Below are 11,664 nucleotides of genomic sequence, written 5' to 3'. Positions count from 1 at the left end.
AAAGTGAATTCGCAGGGTATTTGACATACATGAAAAAAACTGCTCTCTGATTTTTTATAAAGACTTCTATCCAAAAGAAGAAGCAAAAACCCCATTTGAAATAAGCTTATGGTGAAAACGTAACAAAAGGTGCATCGCTTTGTGTATTGTATGATTTAACAAATTCTGACTAAACGAAATGTATCGTTGATGATTTGTCGGCGTTGGTGTCTAAGTTGTTTGTCAGATCAATATGTACATGAAGAAATTGATTTTCAGTTCTTTTAAAACCCTTGTTATATGTTCTTAGTGATATTCTTTTTGCAAATCAGGTTCCCATCGATGCAGTCAATATTGTAAATATTGTGCTTACGGTCATTTCCTGTCAGTAGAACACTGAAAAGTCAAAAAGTTAAGGAGTTTTTCTCTTATTTGCTTTATCATTAGTTGAGCCTGCTTCTTTAATAGGGTATGTAAGTTTTGTCCGTTGTTTCACTGAATTTGGTCCTAGTCTACCATTCAAATGCATGGAGATTGACTATTTACAGAGTGTAGAGCTCAGTATAAACAAAAACATGTTTTTGTGTAAAATAAAACGATTAAAATTACAAATATCCAATTTAACTTCATAAACATGTTAAGAAAAGCAAAATAATAGCAGAGTTTGCCTCGTAAAGCAGCGTTTTGAGATCCAGTAAGTACACAATTAGATACAGATCAGTCTTCATATTTCAATACGTTCTACATCGGAAATTCCGGAAGGAAAAGTGAAACTAAAACGAGACTTACAAAGCATAATGAAAATTTAAAATAAAAAAATATGATTCATTGGATGAAATTAACAATATGCAGCCAATATTGCATGTTTTCTCTGGTTTCTGCATTAACAGTTCCTTAAAATGTTTCTTTACTAGGTTTCGTTTTGTTTACCTTTATCAAGTTTCATAAATCCTTATATTAATCTTTTCAGATACACTAACATCCAAACCTTGTGTACTTGTTGTCATATGATAACCTAATAACTCAAATATTAAATTGTAAAATTCTAACGCGATACAAAAAGTCTGAGTTTGATATGAACACTCTATACGCAGGTGCTGAAGGGATGTTGCCACAATTGAAAGGGAAGTTAACTATGTTGAATGAAAAGTCATTACGTTTGTCGTAAAGTTTGGTCCATAGTTTTCCTTTACCATCGATTTCTAAGTATAGGTCAAGATATGAGGCTGACTTCACAGTTTCTGTAGTATCCTTTATCTCAAGTTCTCTGGGGTATATGCGATATATCAAATCCCCGAAAGTAAGATAGTTTAAAGAAAATACGTCATCTATATAGCAGAAACTGATATTTAAGGATCTAGATAAACGATATTGTTTCTTTCTGATCAAATCAGCTATAAAGTCAGCCTCATAAAAATTAAGGTCAGCAAGTAGAGCATCACACTTTGTTCCCATTGGAATGCCACCGTTTGTTGAAAAATGTGTCCATTACACTGATACGCTGAATTAAAAAAAATAAAAATTAAGAATTAAAAAATTCTGATATCATGGTAAAAAAGGGGAAGTCCATTTAACAATTTCAAATATCATGTTAAAAATAAAATTAAAACATCTTGAAACTACTGTTATACAGTCAGGACTTGGTAAAGGCAACAACTACAGTGGCCCAGAATAAGTCCAGGCTTGTTAAAGGCAACACCTATAATGGTCCAGACTAAGTACAGGCTTGATAAAGGTAACAGCTACAGTGGTCCTGACTACGTACAGGCTTGGTAATAGTAACAATTATAGTGGTCCAGACTAAGTGCAGGCTTGGTAAAGGCAACAACAACAGTGATCCAGACTAAGTACAGGCTTGGTAAAGGTAACAACAACAGAAGTCCGGACTAAGCACTGGCTTGGTTAAGGCAAAGGTAACAACAACAGTGGTCCAGAGTAAGTACAAGCTTGGTAAAGGTATCAACTACAGTGATGCAGGCTAAGACCAGGTATGATAAAGGCAACAACTACAGTAGTCCAGACTAAGTACAGGCATTTGTTTTAGAACTCTACGCGGAATTTTTCTATCGCGCTAGAATTAAGAAATCTTCTGGACAGGGTTATGTTGCTACAAGATTGAAGTTATCACAACAATTTTATGGTTGACATCATTAACTAGTGGTTCGTTACGGTGGATCCATCTGTGCCATGAAAACTAATTTATTCAACGTATCATATTTTTCCTTTCCTTTTTCGTCTATCCGGACTTGACTTTTCATAAGCAACTCGGCGGGTGTTTCTAGAAAATCAGAGGACGTTTACCCTACAGGTGCACCTGGTCCATGCTCCCAGTTTTTAGTGGAGTCCGAGTTGCTCATTTACTTTTGATACTTTGAATGGATTATTTTAGTTACTTTGTATGTCTGTTTTCCATGTCTGATCTTTGTCCCTGGATTACATTCTTTTGATCGCCGCTATAGCCTTGGTTTCCTTGATTACTCTTTGATAAAAAGTATGTATGCAAAAGAGTGTATGGGAAACAAAATCAAAATACAAAGTATTTGATAAACCGGATTTGTTTTCACATCTACACCATTTTTATTTTTTTTTATTTTGACTTCAAGTTGTAAATGTAGCTGAATATTAAAAAATATGCTATTTTTGAAGTGAATTTTTCTGTTTTCTGTGATGGAAACCCCAAAAATAACCCCGAAATATGGAACACTTACAAAATGGGATTTATACATGTACTGTAAATGTAAATGTAAATGTAAATCATATTTTAAGACGTCGACAAAATAAATATTTCTTAAAAAAATTGTCTTGGAATATTTCATTGTTGACACATGTCGCCAATATCACCCTTCAAAGAAATACGCAAAAAACCCAAGTGCTTTTTTTTTATTTAACAAAATGTATACATATTAGCTCCGTTTTAAACTGAGATTTCAATTATTTGCACTGTTGAAGAGTAATAAAGGGAACCAAGGTTAAAGCGGTAATCAAAAGAATGTAATTCAGGGACACAGACCAGACATGGGAAACAGACAGACACAACAAAGAACATAAAGTAATTAAAATCATACATACAAAGTAACAAAAGTAAATGAGCAACTCGGACTCCACTAAAAACTGGGAGAATGGACCAGGTGCACCGGTAGGGTAAGCGTCCTGTGCTTTTCTAGAAACATCCGCCGAGTTGCTCATAAAAAGTAACCAAATGTATATTTAGGACCGAACATACCCCTTTCAATTTTATAACTTATTGTCACCGACATTGATTTCTAAATACATCTATATCTGTCTTATAAAGTTATATTCAAAATTGTCAGAGATAATAGGGTATTATGGTGAAGAATAATAATTTATATATCTTAGTGAAACGAACACTTATTTGCCAGATTACTAAAGAAAATGTTTTTACTTGTTTTTCTTACAACTCCCTTATGACATAAAACAGTTTCCCACCGATTATATGCCTTCAAAACGTGCTTTTAATGCTTTTTTGTTTAAATAAATGAGAATTTCTTGTTCATTTTATTCACTCCACAGTAATGGTTTGAAATTGAATATTTGTTTCCAACTGAAAAAGATTTTGGAAAAAGATGTAATTGGTATGATCATCCATTAAATTTGTTTTAATACGTTAACACTCAATTTTCTTTGAACATTTGTACCCTGATTTATTGATAAGGAAAACATTTACGCGAAACCAATATTCTTAATGAACATTAAACAACTGAAATTTCTGTTTTTTATATAAAAACTATTTTAAGCCAGCAATAAGTGCTGGCTTACTTATGCTATTCGATTTCATTTTAAATTGGGGAAACACGTATATAGTTCACTTGTATATAAGACATTTGCCTAACCGCACCTGAATAACTCAACAATCCTTGGGAACCAGTCACTGTCATAGATTTGAACTTTGGTAAACCCATCACCTCTGTAAACCGGCCCAAAAGCGGTTTGGTGTAAACATGTTTTACTATATTTAAGTCTTCAAAAGCCTTACTCTATACCAACGAGATTATGTCACCCATGAACAACTCGGTTGGTGTTGTTCAAAAGTGGTTGACACTTGCCATACCGGCACAATGAATTCATGCCCCTAGTTGTAGTAGGTTCTTTTTTGTGTATGCTGGGCAGGCTGCAGCTGGCCCCAAAACCTCATTATACATAGGTTCATTGAGAGAGTCGCTCTACATCGTCCAAAAGAAATAATGTGTATATCTTTTTAATATTTTTATCATAGAAAAAGAAAGTGAAAAAAAAAATGAAATGCAGTTTTTAAAACTTTTACACCGATAAAATGAAAGTAATAAATACAAAATATTCAAGCATTGATATAGCTACAATTATCAACACTTTAACACAAGCAACCAAACAAAACGTGTTAATTAAGGAAAACACTCCAAGATGGTAAAACAATTAAAAAAAATACTGAGTAATAGATAATATTTTTTGTCACTTTTAGCAGTTTTTTTTGCGTCAGATCAGACACATATTATTATACAGATTGGAAAATCAATTGGTTCAATGACTGACAGGTGCTAATGGTATGCATGGTATTGGGAATACAACAAACAGTTGTTTACATGTGAACAGAAGGAAAAGAATTCTAGTTATAGCTATCAAATCATACGTCAAATGAAACTTTTGATTATTGAATGTATAAAGAAGCATAGTTAAAGAGGTGAAAAACTAAGTGCAATCAATAGAACTTTCTAACGTGCTTCATTGGTTTAAAATGGACACCGTACAGATGGTACACAAAATTTAGCAAACAACAAGAAAGAAATGAAAATATTTAATTATTGTGGAGTAATTTATTATGATTTGCCGACATTTTCTATCTTTATTTTTTATTTTATTTTTTTTTTTTGGGGGGGGGGGCAGTAAAATCTTAAAGCCCGAACCTCAATTTGACTTTAGAGTACACATCAACAAAAACGTTTTTTGAAAATTAAAACAAAGATGCGTTCCATGTCAACTGACACACGGACAAACATAAAAAAACATGCAAAATATACGGAGGGGAAAGTCAAATATAAATAAAATTTAGATGAACAGTAAAGTTTGTGCAAATTCAATTTCCAGAGACACTTCAACACCAATAAAGAAAAAGGCAATTGTACCTTAGTTCCTTTAGAAATAAATACACCATGACGACCTGTGATATAAAGACTCAATGCATTTGGGGAGATTGTATGTTAAAACATAGGAATGAATTGTTGACAATGAAAAAGTCGTCACGTCTCTCGTGGAGTTGTGTTTAAATGTTCCTCCATTGTATTTTATTTCTAGATTAAGGTAAAAATACGAAGTGTATTTTACATGTAGTGTCTTTAATGTCAAGGTGAATGAGATAAAATACAACTCACCAAACCGGTTATCGTGCATTAAAAGAACATTATCTTTAAAAGATAAAAAAGACTGGACTATCTTGCAATCGTCTTGTTGAAATGAACCATGGATTAATTATGCATGGTAAGAATGCAGATATAGATCGATTAGAAAAATGCTTTATGTCATTTGTACACGTATTTTTAGTAGCGATGACTTTATAAAATACACATTACAAACAGTCATCCAAGGAACAAAATTCTAGCGGAAACTACAAAACTCAATCCAAGGATAAAGACTAAAGATAACAGATGCACTAAATGAACCCTATTTTGACTTCAAACTTGGCCCGGTGTAGACAGATGTTTCGTATGTTTTGGTTCAAATTTACTTAAACAGCCAAGGGAACTTCGAAATTGGATAAGACAAGTGTTTGCCTTATTCAGTATTTGGTTAAGATAGGTTAATTGATTTTACATTTTGTGGATGATGTTTTGTTTACACAATAAAAAGTTAACAAATGAACAAGCTTATTAAATGATATAATAGATGCATACTACGGTGAACATTGTCTAATGCAAGCCCCTTTTATTCCGTGATATTTTGTTAGATTTCGGCTAATCAAGGTTCGAAATACATTTAAAACGACACAAGTGGGCTTTTAAAAGATGTTTCCGTATAAAATACATGTGCATCAAAAAAGGGGTTACAAAAACAGTTACAATACATTTAATTGATTATATTCAACCTCACGAAGAAGGGTGAATTGATACGTACAGTACATTGTGAAACTGTGAAGCAACTTAAACATGTTAAATTAAAATGGATCAACATAAAATACCTCTATAAAACAATATCTGAAACATAATAACACTAAACAAATTAGGTCATGAACAATGACAATGATGTGGACTTGAGGCAGCAAATGATCATTGACAACAAGACAAATATGTAATTTTATCTTTTCCTCACATATTTACATAATCTTGACAAAAGGGAAAAAAAGCATCATTTGCTATAAAGTTACACAAATGGAAATTATGTATTAAGGATTATACGTGCGTACTGAATTCATTTAATTAGATTCTATGGTATTCATCAATGTAGTTCTAATACTACCTTTGCGGGCGTTTCTAGAAAAGCAGAGGATGCCTACCTACCATACACATTATCTATGCTTCCAGTTTTTAGTGAAGTCCGACTTGCTTATTCACTTTTGTTTCTTTGTATGTATTACCTTTTTTGTTAACGTTCTTTGGTGTTTATGTCTGTAATCCACTGTCTGGTTTTAACTCATGATTGCGTTTTTTTTTTTTTTAGATTTTTTTGAATTTGAGATCATGTATACCCTGATAACTGTTTGACAAATGACAATAAAGAGCAAAATAAAGTTAAGAAAACAAAATCAATAAGATTATTATTTGTATTATTATTATGCATTATGCAATTATCGCTGAAAACTACATTCTAATTCAGGATAACTATTTAAATATGAAAAAAAAAAGAAATGTAAATGATAAGTATATATTATGTAAAATCTACTATGTTTTTTTTTAATTTAGTTACTAAATTCAAAGCGATCAGCCGGTCTTTCGCATATTTATGAAGAAACGCGCAAAGTGTGAAAAGTTTTGAATTATTTAATGCCAGAATGACTGACAAATTATATATTGGTCTTAGGGACAAAAACACTTTTTGTCAGTGCGTTGAAAGGAAAACAGCATTAGTTACAGTTATCCAATCACAAGTGAATTCAAAGGAATTCAGGAATTTATAATTCATGCTCAACAGATCTGGCTATCTTAAATGGAAGGCAAAACAACTTTCTTTCAATAATATATGGCAATCATCGGCTTCCCCAAAAATGTAGATCTCAGGAGACTGATCTACAGTACAAATGTATACTAAAGACTTTGGCAATCGACGCATATATGACACAAATAATCAAACATGCCCCAATCACTTAACACTCGAAAAATTATAGAGAAATATTTCTTTGAAAAAGTATCTTTGTCATCGTTGAACCCATGATTTTTTTTACACATAGATATTTTTACACCTAAAAACTAATCTTAACATGTATTTTTTGTATATGTGCAATATTTAAAGAAAAACATTTTATCAATGTATTCTTTAAGTGATTGATTCACTAAATTTTCGTTATGTACATTCGCAAAATATTACATGTGAATATAGTTCATACACTAGGGAAAAATTATTGGTAACGTTTCTTACTTTTCAATATCGTTTGGCTAGATCCTTCAATCTCAGGTTCCGCTATATAGATGACGTATTATCTTTAAACAATTCTAATTTTGGGGATTTGATACATCGCATTACAACATAATGACGTATTATCTTTAAACAATTTCGGGGATTTAATACATCGCATCTATCTCAAAGAACTTGATATAAAGGATACTACATACACTGTGAAGTCAGTCTCATATCTTGACCTACACTTAGAGATCGATGGTAAAGAATAACTATTGACCAAACTTTACGACAAACGTGATGACTTTTCATTCAGAATTGTCAACTTTCCTTTCATCTGTAGCAACATCCCTTCGGCTCCTGCGTATGGAGTGTGCATATCACAAAACATACGTTATGCCAGAGCTTGCCAAAACTACGCAGACTTTTTTTTATCGCGCTAGAACTCTAACAAATAGGCTTCTGGAACAGGGTTATGTTGCTACAAAATTGAAGTCATCACTTTCGTCATCATGAACTCGTGGATCGTTATGGTGTATCCATCAGCACCATGAAAACCGATTTGTTCAACGTGTCATGGTTTTCCTTTCCTCGTTTGTCTACCCCAGACTTGACTTTTTATGAGCAACTCGGCGGTCGTTTCTAGCAAAGCAGAGGACGCTTACCCTACCGGTGTACCTGGTCCATGCTCCCAGGTTTTAGTAGATTTAAGGAGGTTGACCTAGGGTAATGCACATACCTCATGTGCATTACCCTAGGTCAACCTCCTTAAATACAACGCAGTAAATACTGCAGTGGGGTTATTGCTTTTATTTTGCTTTTACCACCCCCCTCTTATATGGTCATCTGGGTAAACCAATATACATGGTATTTTAGTTAAACGTTTTTACGTAGATTTTTGAAGAACGCTTTAAGGTTAAATAATATAATACATCAATGACAGGCATGTGATAATGGTCTTGGCAACAAAAATATTAATTACAATTGTATGGAAGAAACACAGCATTAGTACTACATATCAAATATCGAGAAAAGTCGAGGGAAACCTCGCAATTATTATTAATGTGTCATTAGACACAGTTTAATAATCGTGGAAACCCCAAATATATTATTTATTTGTCAGGAGGCTGTGAAAATGTAATAAAAACATAAAAGAGCTTTTAAGTAGCATATGGCAGCAGACATAAATAGCAGACAGAAAAAATATATATGACCATATTTCGCAGGACCTATATATATTGATCATGTCGGCTAGTTACACGCTGCTGAATTCTGAATCTCAGGCTAAAATGTAATTCTGAAGATATGAAAGTTTCAAAAATAATGTTTCTGCTATTTATATTAAGAAAATTGACTGAAAAACAATAAACATGAACCATAAAACCAAACAATGTATTTCTGTTTTATTCATCACTTTAAATATTTATTGGAAATATGTACACCATAACTTCATTACATCTATATTTATTAATTTAAATTCATGTAACTGTTAAGTACAAATTCCTTGAAATCAATTTCTATATTCTGTCCTATTCCCAATACAAAATCCACATTTCAAACCTCACATACCTTAGAATGAGAAATATTCTTGATACATGTACTATAAAATGGAAAGTAAGGGCCGGTGAGGAATAAAGTTTAAGGTTAAGAACGGGGATGTGTTGCTTTAAAATTAATCAAAACTTGACTGAGTAGTGGCATGAATTGTTTTAGTTAGCTGTTAAGTGGGTTAACAGTATCAGTTACAAAATATCCAAAGCCTACGTTCTATATCAATGTCAATAGTCTATTAAGTAGAGAAAACAGCTTTAAAGACGGAAAGACTGCTAGAAAATAAATAAATAAAATCGTTGATGCAGAACTTTTGGTCTGTTAATCCACAAAGTTAAACGTGTATTTCTTTATTTCAAAATTAAGTAAAAGAAAAGTATTTCTCTCAGACAAAACTCTTTAATTTGAACTTAATAGTAAGTACAAAATTACCGAACAATAATCCGTTCCATAATCAATTCAAAATAGATATTATACTACCGGAGCAGCTGGTACCGCAATGGCCTTGACTTGGTACATGTATTTCAAACGAAATTGATGGTTTTTAAAAGTTTTACAGCCCGCTAAACCTTCCTCTTTCATCGTTGTGTGTGAATATACCGGTGTTGATTACGTAAAGTTTGCATGGGATTGCGTCATAATCGGTAAATCAGCAGTTACATCAGCGCAAAATTGACAAAAAAACAATCAATACTCTTTTTTTTTAGAAGAAACTATGTACTTTTCCTTTTCTAAAAACAATTAGGTAAGAGCTCGAGGCTATTTGAAACGCATTTCCTCATACCCCTGATTCAGAAGTTTTTTACGTAGATATTTTTGGCTTTTAAGGAAATCAGAGTTTTTAGTACTTGTCTAAAATATCGAATCAATTATGAAGTACATACACCATATGCAGACGATATATTGTTGCCCATAGATAAGAAAAATTTATAATTTTAAAATCTAAGTCCACCATCTATAGAGTAACATTGATGCTTTTTAGTTGGACTTTCAACTGATTATTAGGAGTAGTAGTACGAAAGGTTAAAATATCATAAATCGTCATGCTATAATTATCCTATTATCATTTATCATTGAGAGTATTTAGAAGATCTTTCAAATTTGTCAGGAGCCACAATCTAAATAATATTTAAACACCTATTTGATGTAGTAAACCGCTTTTAACCGAACCCTGAACCTCTTTTAGTCACGATGTATCAAAAGGGTTTGTTAGCCTCGTTCTAGTTTCGGTTTCCCTTTCCGAATTTCCGATGCAGAACGTATTGAAATCCAAAAACCGGTCTGCATTTTATTGTTTACTTGCGGGAAATGATGCATCACAATGCGATCTTCTATTTTATGCTTTTCTAAACATTGTTTAACTTATAGAACTTGATGTTTGTCATTTTGTATCAATATTTGTACACAAAAAGATATTTTGCTTTTAATATTGAACCCATACATATGCCAATGACTAATATACATGCATTTAAATGGTAGACGACGACCCATTCTACGGAAACTGCAGAGTGACGTGAGGAGACATACATACCCTATATTGCATGGACATGTTGTATGCATTGAGATAATTTTGTTTGGCATTATAAAGAAAGTTTTGACATACAACATCTGCAACTTTTTTTTATCAAATTGTTTCGTGTTGTTTTCATTGTAGTGGTTGACTTTCAAGTACATGTACCACGTAGCAAATACAAAATTCTTCTTAATACATTGTATAGGACATGTATACCCATATTACTGTTTAAAAAAATGCAAAAAAAGAAAAAAAATATGCCCCCAAACGGTGCACCTATAATTGTTGTATTTATCACTTAGGATATTTCTATCATTGTCGGTTGATGTTTTTGTGCTGTACTTTTATGCCGTTTGAGTTTCTGGTCTTTGATTGTCTAGTTTTGAGTATGATTAAAGCGTTTGGTTGTGACGTCATTTAAAATCAAAAGACAGTGCTTCAATTTTCAATCGTTACATATAACATATACAATACGTCAGTCGCCATTTTTTAAAATCCATTTAGTGCAAAGATACCTGTTGGGGGCGCAAACACTAGTTCCAAAGGCACTCGATGAGAAGATTGTTCCAATTAATTTTTTTATCACGTTAGAAAACCTGTATTCCGAATTATTTGGCAATTTATAATATTTGGCCCATTCCATAAAAGACATTACTAATGGATCCGAAAAAAAAAAATCTTTACATGTACAAACGACACTTTAACGTCAAATATTTACATTGAATTAACCCATTCTCTCTGCTGTATACATATCAGTATTTAGATTACCATGTATTACTCGCCACATGTTTCAACAAAATCACATTATCTTACGAAATGCCCATTTCATATACATATTATCAAACAATTATCATATAGATAGCCGTGATTATAGTATGTTCACTGTGTAAACAATTTTGAGAAATAAATTCCGTAATTTCACTTTCAGTCCTATAGACATAAAAACTACGTAAAACGCAGATCAATCCACCGAAACAAAATAAAAACTTTCTGTAGTAAATTACGAATAACATCTACATAATGAATAGGATACTCAATTAGTTTTCTTGAATAACAAAACATGAAAAAAAAAAAAAAAAACG

This window comes from Perna viridis, chromosome 4 (assembly GCF_037379345.1).
Source record: "Perna viridis isolate PV_CMFRI_1.1 ecotype Kerala chromosome 4, ASM3737934v1, whole genome shotgun sequence".
Classification (NCBI taxonomy): domain Eukaryota; kingdom Metazoa; phylum Mollusca; class Bivalvia; order Mytilida; family Mytilidae; genus Perna; species Perna viridis.
The sequence above is the reverse complement of the archived record's forward strand: the minus strand, read 5'-3'. Positions refer to the sequence as shown.